The sequence below is a fragment of the Neofelis nebulosa genome, chromosome 5, assembly GCF_028018385.1.
Source record: "Neofelis nebulosa isolate mNeoNeb1 chromosome 5, mNeoNeb1.pri, whole genome shotgun sequence".
Taxonomy (NCBI): Eukaryota; Metazoa; Chordata; class Mammalia; order Carnivora; family Felidae; genus Neofelis; species Neofelis nebulosa.
In genome coordinates, this window is record NC_080786.1 from 65,916,490 (window position 1) to 65,930,751 (window position 14,262).

General features: G+C 35.3%; 1 protein-coding gene across 4 annotated transcripts in view; it reads right to left on the reverse strand.

Annotated features, from left to right (window-relative positions):
• SPATA16 (spermatogenesis associated 16) overlaps nucleotides 1–14,262 on the reverse strand; it is a 245,119-nt gene that overhangs the window by 172,105 nt on the left and 58,752 nt on the right. The gene's annotated exons all lie outside the window — the stretch shown is intronic.

The following is a 14,262-nucleotide window of genomic DNA, read 5'->3' on the forward strand; positions in this document are numbered from 1 at the left end:
TTGTACCCTTTTTTCATATGCTTTGCTTCTTTTTATATGTCGTCAATGAAAAAACCAAAACATACTTAAAATATACTCGTGTAAAAATTATAGTTGGGTATTTCAATATCCCCCTATAAGCAAATACTAAAAATACTCTAAAGAAAATCACCAAGGACACAGAAGATCTGAACAACACCACCTAATCACAGCAGAATACATATTTTTCTTAAGCACCCATGTAAAAGTCACCTATACAGACTATATTGTGGGGCATAAAGCAAACCTCAACATAATTGAAAACACTGAAATCATTCAGAATATATATTTTTGGACTGTAATGGAATCAAAACTCATCAATAGAAAAGAAAAAAAATAATAATCCCCTTTGAAAGTGGGCAAAAAACATGAATAGACATTTCACCAAGGAGGACATACAGATGACAAACACATACAAGATATTTGACAATTTACTGTTCACCATCATTAATCATTAGAGAACTGCAAATTAAAACTGTCAGTTATAACTACAGAATGGATAAAATAAAAAATAGTAATGATACCAAAAGCTGAGAAAGCTGAGAAACAAGATCATTCACACTCTGATGACAGAAATGTAAAATGGTACAGCTACCTGAAAAAACAATACGGCAGTTTATTTTTTTCTTGAAAAAATTTTTTTTCATGTTTATTTAATTAGTTTGAGAGAGAGAGAGAGAATGTGCACATGTGTGCACAGGCAGGGGAGGGGCAGAGAGAGAGAGAGAGAGAGAGATCCCAAGCCGGCTTCGTGCTGTCAGTGCAGAGCCAATCACACAAACTGAGATCATGACCTGAGCTGAAACCAAGAGCCTGATGCTTAACCAACTGAGCCACCCAGGTGCCCCCAATATGGCAGTTTCTAAATAAACATGCAACTACTATACAGCTCAACAATTGCACTCCTGGGCACTTATCCTAGAGAAATTAATGTTCACAAAAATCCATACATGAATGTTTACAGAACTTAATTCATATCAGCCCCAAACTGCAAGTACCCTAGATGTTCTTCAATGGGTCAATGATTTAACTGTGGTACATACATACGATGGGATACTACTATAATGGATGAATGGATACTATTTTGCAATAAGAAGAAAAAAGAGTGATACAACAACTTAAATGAATTACTAGAGAATTATGCTGAATGAAAAAAAGCCAACCCCAAAGGGTTACATACTACATTATTATATGGCAAAATTATAGGAAAAGAAACAGATTAATGATTGTGAAGGATTAGTGGTTAGTGATGGGATGGGTGTTGCGGTTATAAAAGGCCAATAGAACAAACAGCATTATATCTTGACTTTGGTGGGCGAATACATGCATCTTGCAAATCTTAAAACTGCATAGAACTAAATACACACAATACGCACAGAGGGTAAAACTAGAGAAATCTTAATAATGGTAGATTGTATCAATTCTAATACTCTGGTGGTGATATTGTACTATATTTTGCAAGATCTTACCATTGAGAAAAAACTGTATAAAGAATACATGGGATCTCTGAATTAGTTCTTACAACTGCATACAAATGTACAATTATCTCAAAGTAGTTTAATGAATTATCATGTTAGTATTTATGTCTCTCTAATTTTTCCCTCCCCTGCCTTCTTTTTAGCACACTTATAATCACGTTTAACTGGGGTTTTGAAAGATAAATCATATCTGAGGGACTTTTCTACAGGGCTTTTTTTCTGCATCAAATTATAGACTGATTCCTATAATGAGGAATAATAACGCATAATGAGGTTTGCTCTGAAGTTTTATTCAGAAGCCATTGTGAAAGGATGCATCAGTCCTTCCACATTCTCATCATTGTGGACTCTTTTCTGAGGACATTTGCCATGAGAAGAGGGCTGTGTTTAATGACAGGAATCACAAGGGGAAGTTGGCAAGTTCTTTTGTATAATGAGCTCATTATTTATTTTTTTTCTTAATCATCTTTCAGTTTGCTAGCACCCACTTCCAAGTAGTTTTTTTCCAAGTAATTTTTTCAAGAGGGGTTATGTGAATGGTAACTTTTCTGAGCTAGTGCACAGCTGAGAATGTATTTTTGTTAACATTACACATGCAAATTAACATGGCTGAATATACATTTCTTGACACATGAAATGAATGTTTCTCTGTAAATACACAGTTCTCCATTTATATTCTTGTATTTAGCAGGCAGAGAAGAAAAAACATAGCACTTTTAAAAAATGAAACCAGATATAATTTTTAAAAACTTCCTGTATTGAAATTTCTTCCTTTTCCTCAAGCATGTTGTATTTTTTCTATCTTCTTATAATTCAAAATATTGCTATCATAAGTTCAGATGTGTTCTGTTCTCATCTACTTTACCTAGAAAGAGGTACGTTCTTTGTGTTTCCATACTCAGTTTTTTTTAACTTATGAAACTTTTTCTTCAGTTACATCTTTGATTATTGGTCTCATCCTAACTGCTGTGTTTTCTTTCTTAAGAAAGTAATTCTTAAGTTGTGTCTTATGTCTCTACTCTTTAGGTTTTCCGATTTTTTTTTTTTTTTTAACTCTCCATTCTAGGAGCATCTCAATATTGACTGCTATGTCATTGGCTTTATTTTCCTCATTATTAAATTCTACTTCTTTTTACAAAAGCAATACTAGTGATAACAAATTAAAGTATTTAAATAGTACTTAAATAATTACAAGCAATGTTCTAAGTGTTCTCCCTCTATTACCCCATTTAATAATCACAATACGAAGCACTATTTTCATGCCCATTATCTTAGTTTAGGATGCTATGATAAAATACCATAGACTGGGTGGCTTAAATATCCAACAGTCAGCTCTCACAGTTCTTAAGACTGAGAAGTCCAAGGGGCACCTGGGTGGCTTAGTCAGTTAAGCATCCGACTTCGGCTCAGGTCACGATCTCACGGTCCGTGAGTTCGAGCCCCACGTCAGGCTCTGGGCTGATGGCTCACAGCCTGGAGCCTGCTTCCGATTCTGTGTCTCCCTCTCTCTCTGCCCCTCCCCCGTTCATGCTCTGTCTCTCTCTGTCTCAAAAATAAGCTTAAAAAAAAAAAAAGACTGAGAAGTCCAAGATCAGGGTGGTAGTATGGTCCAGTTCTGCTGAGGCCCTCTTCCTGATCGTAGAATGGCTGACTTTTCATTGTAACCTCACATAGCAGAATAGCAGATAGCCAGAGAACTCACTGGGGTCTCTTCTATATGGACACTAATCCCATTAGTGAGGGCTGTACCCCCATAACCAAATCACCCCCAAAGGCTCACCTCCTAATACCATCACCTTGGGTATTAGGCTGCAACATATGAATTGTGGGGGAGGGGTGGATATAAACATTCGGTCCATAAAGCTCATTTCACAGATGAGGAAACTGAAGTTAAGAGAGTTTAAGTAATCTGCTCAGGCTACATTATTAGTAACTGGGAGTTTTACCTAGATGTCTGGCCCTAGACTCTGTGCTTTTAATCACCATACTAGTGCTACACAATGTCATTCCACGAGCTACTGATTTATGATGAAATAGGAAAGAAACAGAGAATAAATATTCAGAAACTTTTATACCAATTCAACAGAGAAATATTATATCTGTTGAGTCTCATAATAAAAACGTAGGTTTTGTATTTTTGTCTTATTTTTACTTCACATTTTCCTAGTAATTCATTTTTACTGTATTTAGTAAAGTATCAATCCACAACTGATTGGGAGAAAAACAAAATGAAACAGAACTGGTTCTTCACCACAGATAGTGAAAAGAACTCTCTACTAAACTATTAGAAATTTAGGTAATTAGGTCATAAAGAGAAAAAAAAACATTCAAGTTATATTATTTAAAAAATGATTAAAAGAATAAAAAAATGGTTACTGTTAGATATTTGTATGGATCTATCAGTCCTTACCCTTCAATTTACAAAAATTATATTTCTCATTATCCATATTATTATGTAACCTGATTTTTTGTTTCTTTCTTTGAATATATAATAGCCATTAATAAATACAGATGTATACCATATTTTTTTTGGATGGTGGCACAATTTTACTAGATCCCCATACAATATTTTCTCCAGTGAGAAATTTCTCTGGTGGCATTGAAAGTTCTTAGTGCCATAAATAATGTACATTGAACAGCCTTATATATACATCTTTGCCCACACATTTGATTATTTCCAAATTGTTGTATTCTGTATGTCATTATGTTTTCTTACATACTGGAAATGCTGAGTCAGGGGTATACATCACAATCCAAAAAACACATTTAGATTATAAAAGTGCTCTTTCAGAAAAGTTTTTAAATGTTTACTTATTTTTGAAAGAGAGAGTGAGTGGAGGAGGGACACAGAGAGAGGGAGACAGAGGATCTGAAGTGGGCCTTGCACTGATAGCAGTGAGCTGGATGTGGGGCTCGAACTCACAAACCATGAGATCATGACCTGAGACAAAGTCAGACACTTAACTGACTGAGCCACACAGACACCCCTAAATGTTATTCATTTTTAAATTGGGCTGTTCTAATTCTTCTTGACCTATTTTTATTTAGTAAATATGTAATTTGATTCCTTTCCAAATATGTAATCTGAGTTATGTTTATCATGTTTTTGTATCAGGTTTATGCTAGCTTTGTAAAACAAACTAGAAAGATTCCTCTCTTTTTCAATGTTGTGGAATGTTTTGAAATAAATAGTTGAAAAAAATTTGAACCCAGTTCCTTTCACCTCTTTTTTCTTATTTGATTATTATTCTGTTCAGATTTTCAATGTTTTGCATCAATTATATTAATTTATATTTTCCTAGAGAATTATTAGTTTCACTCAGATTTTAAAATCTGTCATTACAGTGAAGAACATTATATTCTTAGAACATTTTAAATGTCTGTTATTAGTGCTGTCATTTCTTTCATTATCTGTACCATGTAGCTTTGTTTTGTTTATTCTTAGCTAGAATTGCCAGAAGTTTGATTATTTTGTTTTCCCTAAAAACAACAAACTCTTAGATTAATTTATTAATTCTCCTATTCTGCTAATTTATTGATTTTGGTTTTTATGTTGGCTATTTTGTCTCTCTTGCTTTCCTTTGATTTTGTTTTTCTTTCTTTTTTTCCTACAGTTCTTTCACTAACTTTCACTTTGTTTAGCTAAATACATAGTTCATTTATTTTAGTTTTTCCTACATGTAAGTTTGTTGTCTGCTTCTGTGATTCACTCAGGGAAAAAAAAATCATAGCTTTTATTTCCATCTCTTTGCCAACAGCTATTTAAGACAGTGTGGGGGCTTATTAGTATTCTTTTTTTCTTTGTAAAGTTTATTTATTTATTTTGAGAGAGAGAGAAAGTGCAAACACAGGAGGGGCAGAAAGAGAGGGAGAGAGAGAAACCTAAGCAGGCTCCGCACTATCAGCAGCATGACGCCCAATGCAAGGCTTACTCCCACGGACTGTGAGATCATGACCCAAGACGAAATCAAGAGTCTGACCTTAACCAACTGAGCCACCCAGGCACCCCAGTATCCTTTAAAACTTTACTACTTACTTTGCTTAGTTACTTATAAGACAAAAACTTTTTTACATTTTTGTTAGTCATTTATATTTCATTATTGATGGATTCTCTACTCAGATCCTTTACATTTATATGGTCTTCAATGTTCTCACTATTTTTCTTGTTAATTTCTATGAGCTCAGTCATAGAAGCCTGGTGTTTTGAAATGTTCTGCATTTCTTTTCCCATTCTACAGATTTAAACTACTTCAGAGAATTGCTTCTATCCCATGTGGTAGCCCTTTCAAGATACAGATGTTACAACTGCATAAGTGCAGTGTTGAGAGATCTTTTTTTGCTACAGAGAACAACTGTGTGTCTGAGAATAAAGTCAATCTAGAAAGAGTGGAGCCAAAAAATAGAGAAAGTGAAAAGCCCAACAGTGAATCCTGAAGGTATTCTCTTGAATCAAAATATGAAAGATAATTTTAAGACGTGGTATTCTTTGATTATTTTGAAAAAGTGAGACTAGGGGACTGGAAGAAATAAAATTATAAAGAATAAAAAATTAAATTGCAAATGAATTTTAAACTAGAAGCAATAAGTTACAAAATCAAATCAGAAATGTGGACAATTTCTAAAAATATGAAAGATATTAAAGACTCTATTACTAATTTACTACTAATTAATTACTAATTACTAATTGATAATTTCTAAAACATTCGTTAAGTATATGGTTACATTTAACTTCTTAGTATCTCCATGAAGTAGATAAAATAATTTGCCTCATTTGACAGGTGTTAAAGCCTATGCTGAAAGAGCTCTAATGATTTGCCCAGTTAGTAGCAGAGGCTAGAACTGGTTTTTTAAAATTCTTTTATTTTAATTAATTAATTTATGTATTTATTTTTAGATTCAAATCAGTTACATATGGTGAAGTATTAGTTTCAAGAATAGAATTTAGTAATTCATCACTTATATATAACAACCAGTGCTCATCATGACAAGTGCCCTCTTCAATGTTCATCACTCATATAGCCCATCTCCCCATCCACCTCCCTCCATCAACCCTCAGTTTGTTCTCTGTGTTTAAGAGTCTCTTATGGCCCCTCTGTTTTTACCTTATTTTATTTTCCTTCCCTTCCCCTATGTTCCTCTGTTTTGTTTCTTATATTCCTTAAATGAGTGAAATCATATGGTATTTGTCTTTTCTGACTGACTTATTTCACTTAGCATAATACACTCCACTCCAGTTCCATTCACGATGTGCAAATGGCTACATTTTATTCTTTTTGATTGATGAGTAATATTCCATTGTACGTATATACCACATCTTCTTTATCCATTCATCAGTACTGATTTTTTTTAATGGGATGTTTTCTTTCCTCTACATCTGGCTCATTGTCCTAAATTATTCTGTCCACTCCATTTTTTTTTTTAAATTTTAGTACCTAGCACCTCTGTTAGACATCATGTAGACTTTCTCATTGCAACTTCCAATGAATTTTTTTTTTTTTGGAAAACATGTTTTCTGGATTCCACCTGAGTTTAATGCTTCCCTTTCTTTCATACCATGTACAGTATTTCTAAAGGCCTGTCTTTGTATAAGAGACTGGTCCAAGTAAAATGTTTGCTTGAGATTGGTTGGTGGCTTCTTCTTGGCTGCCTTTGTAGTTCACTGTGGTGCTGTTAGAACTTCACGTAGAATTGTCCTTCCCAGGAGAATTGGAAGGGAAAATGAAATAAAACCAAATTTAACCTCCAGAGTTCACTGCTCTTTCACCACTTCTTCTCATCAACTTCATATCTCAAGGTGAAATAAATTACTGCTTGTCAATTTCCATTTCTCAAAGGCTAAAGTGATTAACACTTATGCATATACATTAAAAGAGAGGTATTAATAGTGGAATTACAGGATGAAATAGCACTGAGAATCCCCCAAATGAGCCCTTGACCAAAGCTGGGGACTGCTAGCATTCTAGTTACAAAAGCCCCTGTGTCTCTGAGTTGGGAATGCAATAGATACAGACAACAATCCACTTTTTATCATCTGTTCTTCCTTTTGTTTTTTTGAAATTCCACCTGGTGTCTGGCACATTTTTGCAATTATTTTGTGTTTTAGAAATCTCTTCATCTGGGTTAATGCATCTGGAAGGCAAAAATTTAGGCACAACAGCTCACCACCATCTTAACCTGCAAATCTTTAAATGAGATCTTTAAAATTCCTTTTAGATACCAAACTAGATGTTCACTACAAGGGTCTCATTACTAATAGTTTTACATATCAATAAATGTCTTTTTACACTCCTTTAACAGAGTGGAAAGAAGCTCTACACTATAGAATAACACCCATTGGTTTTAAATTTTCTATCATCTTATTACATGAAAGAGGAATGAATCAGAGAGCTCATCACTTGTAACTTTCCACATGGTGCCACATAGATCTACTAAAGTGTCTCCCTGGGAGAGACAGAGTGTGTGGGGCTAAGAGATGCAGAGAATTATGTTCACACATCAGCAGACTTAAAAGTACCATCAGGGTTTCAGGAGCAATGCTTTTCAGCCAAGTAGGCCACTATGTGACCTCTATTAAATTTATGGGAATTGGAGAAATGAGGTTACTCCCTGGGTGACAAGCTGTTGAATGACAGTAAAAAGTAATTAATCACTCCTACTCCTATTTGTTAAAATAGCTATGCTTCAGTACTCCCCACCCCCAGGTAGTCTTTCAAATAGAGGTGTGGCCAGAGTAGGCTTATTCCACTGTGTTTCACCTTGATCTGACCAGCCAGCAATATGCTTATGGTCTGGAGCATGTAGATGATACACATTGACCTTCATATTTTTTTTCCAGGAATACCCCTAAACTCCAGCTATCTGATGTGTAAAGCAGAGCAGAAGCATGGTAGGAGTGAAATGAATTAATACAATAAATCTTCCTTCACTCTTGCCCCTGCATTTTAGCTCATAAATGTAGTGATTTTAAAATAAAGATAATGTTAGTAACACGTTTGTTTTAAGTTATTTATATTATAAAGTGAATATGGTATTATACACAAACTCATCTCTTGCACAATAATTACAGCTAGCATTTATTAGTGCTGGCTATGTGTTTAGTATTGTCCTAAGCTTTTTATACAGAGTGTCCCATTAAATATTATCCTTTATATATGGTATCTTATGATTTCCAATTTTCTGATAAGAAAATTAGGTTTAAGAGAGCATGCTAACTTATCAGACAGTAAGTTCTGGAGCTATGATTAAAATTCAGATCTGCTGTCTCACCTAGACCCTGTATTCTTTAGATAGTATGCTCCTCAACTGGCCATTAATGTTAGTCACAATCAAATCCTAGAAGGACCAGTGTGAATCCCAACGGCTTAACTTAATTAACACTGCTGTTTTATTTATGACTACTTCATTCATATTCATATACTCAGTGATACATATCTATATTTATGTCTATATCTCACTGGACTACCATTAAGTAAAGAGTAGGATAGGGAAAACAGGCAGGAAAAAAGAGAGACAGGTCAACATTTATTGAGCAACCTGGTAAGACACTTTTATATACATGAATCACTTAATTCCTACCATCACCCATTTTATAGACAGAGTTGACTAATTCAAGAAGCAGGTTGACTAATTCAAGGAGGCTAGAACAGGCAAAAATGTAGAGAAGAAGGACTAGATAGTGCATGCAAATAAGAAAAGGAACAGATGGTGAAGGTGCTATAGGGAGAAAAGGAACACAGTTCTTGTTAAGATCACAGGGGTCCTTGTCTGGGGTCCAGTGATGAAGGCCTAGGCAGGTAGCAGGGAGAGGGATGGGCCAATTGTTAAGCCAGAACTACCAGTTTCCTAGGCATGGGAGTTTCTGGTCTACTCTTTCATATCCTTTGCTGAATAATAGTAAAATAAAAATTAATATTTTGAGAACATTTGACAATAACTGTGATTTTGTGGGACTCTTGGTCTTAATATATAAACTGCAGATTTATTTATTTTCCAATCTATATTCATGTTAATTAAATGTTTTTCATAACCTCATTTTGTTTAAGTGAGGAAAGCTGGGCAGTCTGAGAGGGTATGTTTTCCTTGGAAATGTTGGGATAACTATATAAGACAAGTGATATATCAAAAAATTGTATGCTTTTGAGGACATAGTTTTCAATAATTTAAGAATTAAGGGAATAAAAAACCCAATAATCCACAAATTCAATGCCCTAAGACCCATCACTTGATTTCACTCTCTTGTTCTCTTTCAGTTATCATGGACATTTATAGCAGTATTAATTATTTTGGAGCAAACTCTGATGGAGCTGTATATGAGTCAGCAATTGCCATGAAAACACTGCAAAACAAACCACCCCAAAATTCCCTGGTATGCAACAGTATGCAATTATTTCTTGTCAACACATCTGCAGGTTGACTAAGGTTGGCCAAACCAGGATGTATTCAGATAGTCTCGGCTCTAAGATGATAGTTAATTCCAGGCTAACTAGGAGTTGTAACAGCAATCATTGGAAACATGTTCTATCATAGAAAAGACAGCAATAGAAGGGGGTAAGAGAACTAGGCAAACACATTTAAAGCCTCGCTCATTTTAGGTCCATTAACATTCTATTGGCCAAAGCAGGTCACATGGCCAGGCCCAACATGAAGTGCTGATACCATGGCTAGGGTGAGGATGTATAATGCTATGAAGTGGATGGGTTTGGGAGTGAACAACTGGGACCAATAACTTAATTTACTATAAGCAGAGAAATAGATCTCTCTAAAAATTTCTTTTTCAAATTCCTCAACCATACATTCGCTTGTGAAAGTGTGCAATGTGGGTTATGACACATGATAAAAATCTAGGGCTCTACTACTATTGTTCTTCCTTTTCTTTTATTTTTATTTATTTATTTAAAAAAATTTTTTTAAATGTTTATTTATTTTTGAGAGACACAGAGGCGGAGTGTGAACAGGGGAGGGGCAGAGAGAGGGAGACACAGAATCTGACAGGATCCAGGCTCCAGGGTCTGAGCTGTCAGCCCAGAGCCCAACGCAGGGCTCGAACTCACAAGCCATGAGATCATGACCTGAGCCGAAGTCAGATGCTCAACCGACTGAGCCACCCAGGTGCCCCTCTTCCTTTTCTTTTAATACCACAAGTTCCTTCAAGGCAGAAATTGACAACTCTAAATTTTATGTTCTACAGAATGTTAAAGAGTTAAAATAATTCTCAGATCAAATAAGCTTGTGATATGCTTGACTACCAGACTACTAAACTATCCAACATACTAATGCATATTGCAAATATCTAAGGAAGATGTGGCATACAATATTTTACACATTTATTTAACCACAGAATCCCCTTCCTGCAACAAACTTATTTTATTTAAAAAGAACATCTTAAGGCTCTACTTTTGTGGAATTCATTTTGGGAAATGCTGTTTGTCCTAAGGCAACTTCCATGTTTCTTACTTCTTATTTCAGATGGGGCTGGCATCTGGTTAATACCCCACTTTTAAGATAAATTTTTCTATTTTTAATGCTTATTTACTTATTTTGAGAGAGAGAGAGAGAGAGAGAGAGAGAGCGAGCAGGGGAGGAGCAGAGAGAGAGGAGAGAGAGAATCCTAAGCAGGGTCCATGCTGTCAATGCTGTCATTGTGGGGCCCAGTGTGGGGCTCAATCCTACAAATTGTGAGATCATGACCTGAGCCAAAACCAAGAGTTAGATGCTTAACTGACTGAAGCACCCAGGAACTCCAATATACAATGTTTTAAAAAGAATTTGAGGAGTACACTTATAAAGAGCACTGAGTAATGTATACAATTGTTGAATCACAATATTGTACACCTGAAATAAACATAAAGTGTATGTTAACTATATTGGAATTAAATTTTTTTTTTTAACGTTTTTTTTTAATTTATTTTTGAGACAGAGAGAGACAGAGCATGAATGGGGGAGGGGCAGAGAGAGAGGGAGACACAGAATCGGAAGCAGGCTCCAGGCTCTGAGCCATCAGCCCAGAGCCCGACGCGGCGCTCAAACTCACAGACTGTGAGATCGTGACCTGAGCCAAAGTCGGACGCTTAACCGACTGAGCCACCCAGGCGCCCCTGGAATTAAAATTTTAAAAAAACGATAAAATAAAAAAAAAAAAAAAGAATTTGAGGACAGGAAGCAGGTTTAGCACATGTGAGCACAAGGTAATATAATTGTATTATTGATAAAGTCTGGTATACTCTATTTCAATTTACCCAGGTTACCTATGTTACTTTTAAGTTAGTCAAATCCAGGTATGTCTTACTGTCCTTCAGAATTTCCTTTTTAAACATTTCAGAAATATTTATGTACACATTTAAAGTATGCTAGCAATTAGTGTTTGTGGATGCCAAGAAATTTCTATTTCTAGGCCAAGGAAGAATGGAGTTCTGAGGTCATTTAATCCATACTGTTATGTTAGGTGTTAAATTCTGATTAGTATAAAATTTTTAAAAAGTCAGCAATACCAGTGGATATTTTCGTCTCAGAATGCATGTTTAAATTAACACCTGGATATTATGCTATGAAGAATAACACTTAAAAAAAAGCACCCATGGGGCGCCTGGGTGGCGCAGTCGGTTAAGCGTCCGACTTCAGCCAGGTCACGATCTCGCGGTCCGTGAGTTCGAGCCCCGCGTCAGGCTCTGGGCTGATGGCTCGGAGCCTGGAGCCTGTTTCCGATTCTGTGTCTCCCTCTCTCTCTGCCCCTCCCCCGTTCATGCTCTGTCTCTCTCTGTCCCAAAAATAAATAAAAAAAAAAAAAAAAAAAAAAGCACCCATGAGCCTGGGACAGTTTTAACTCAGTAGAAAATATTTTTTACACTGTAAGTTTTTATGGAATGTTATAAATCTGAAAAAAATGATTTTAAACAGCTGAGATTTTATAGCCACTCAGGGATAATAAAAAGCTTGAAGAATATATTATATTATGTAGATGAGGGGAATATATTAGTCAATATTGTGACTTTTTAAGATTTTTCTCTTAAAATAAAGATAATTATTCACTAATCTTTTAGGTAAAATGTCAGTATGTTTTTTACATAATCTCTCTCTTATCAATATATCCTAATGTTCAAAAAACAAAACAAAACAAAACAAAAAAACATGGTATAAGATCTTCTGGGGAGTAGTAAATCTCAAGCCCTCCCACATAGCAGGGCAATACACGGTCCCTGATTATAAAAGGCCACAAATTCTTCACAATATTTAAGAAGATTTTTTGAAGAGCAGCTCAACAGTTAATCCTGTACTGCTAAAAATATTTGAACGGGAATTTGGAATTTCTATAATACTTCTATACATTATCTTAGTTTTCTTCATTGAAGCTCTAAAAGGCAGATCAGGCAGGTACTGACTCCCATTTTGTGGGTAATAAAACTGAGATTCAGAGGGATCTAGTGACCTGTCCAGGGTCACTCAGTTCATAAATAGTTGAACAAGAAACTAAAAATAATTCTTCTGTTTCAAATTCAGTGCTTTCCCCCATCTTTGTACACTTTTTCCGAGATGTTTTATTCACACCATTTTTTTCTGATTCCAAGTATATATAGTTCATATTATAAATTAGACTTCATCTGTCTCTCTCTTATGACTTTAGTCATTGGAAATGGTAGAAGGGGTGGGAATTTAGAAAAAAAGTATTGTTTTCAAATTTAAATATTTTAGGAGAAAAGAGGCATAAAAGAAATAAGAAAATCTGAATTCCTGAAAGAGACTTTGAAATAATATTTATGGATCTATGCAGAGAAAACTAAGTTTTTATAGTACATGGAAGTCATTCCTCCATACAAGGATAAAACTTTATTTAAAGTGCAACCACTGAAGTTTCAATGTAAAAGCAGCCATGTTGTTTCCCAGAGTTGGTGGTGAAACACAACAGAAAGCAATACTTTTCCTACAGAACTAATCAGGATTTCAAGGGATGTGAGAACAGGTGATAACTTATTTTGATGGCTCTCAGTCCAAGTGCACAAGAAGGGAAAGATTACTTTCTTTCTCATCAACTAATACCTTTATATCAGAGTCTCCTAAAGGCTCTGTGAAAATGTTTTCCATTTCTGAAAGGGAAAGATTCACCCAGACAAATAGGAAGTGAGTTTCTGTACTGACTTCACTTAGAAAAAACAGGTTTAACAAGAAGACATCCATTCCCATCTCTTGTTTGCCTCTATGCCTATGCTAACAGTGGCAGCCCCTAGGAGAACATGTATGAAGGATGAAAAAGTCATTTCTTTTTTTTTAATGGTTATTTTTGAGAAAGCACAAGCAGGGGAGGGGTAGAGAAAGGGGGACAGAAGGTCTGAAGTGGGATCTGCAGTGACAGCAGTGAGCTGATGTGGGGCTCGAATTCACAAATGCTGAGATCATGACCTGAGTCGAAGTCGGCCACTCAACTGACTGAGCCATCCAGGTGCCCCATGAAAAAATTATTTCTACCTCAATATTTTGGTTAGTCACATGGGAGGGGAAACACTCAGGAAGAAATGTGATCATTGTTAACATTTCCAAAATGAGTTATATTATAATGTGACTTAAATTTGTTAACATTTCTTTCACAATAGCCAGTATTTCTTGAATATTTACATATGCTATGAATTGTGCTTTACTTATATTACCGTATGAAATAGGTACTAATATTACTTTCACTTTATAGATACAGAACTCAGGCAGTACCTAAGTTTAAATAACTCCCTCATTGTCACAAAGCTGTGGTCAACAACTAAACTTAGATTCAAACTCACATAAC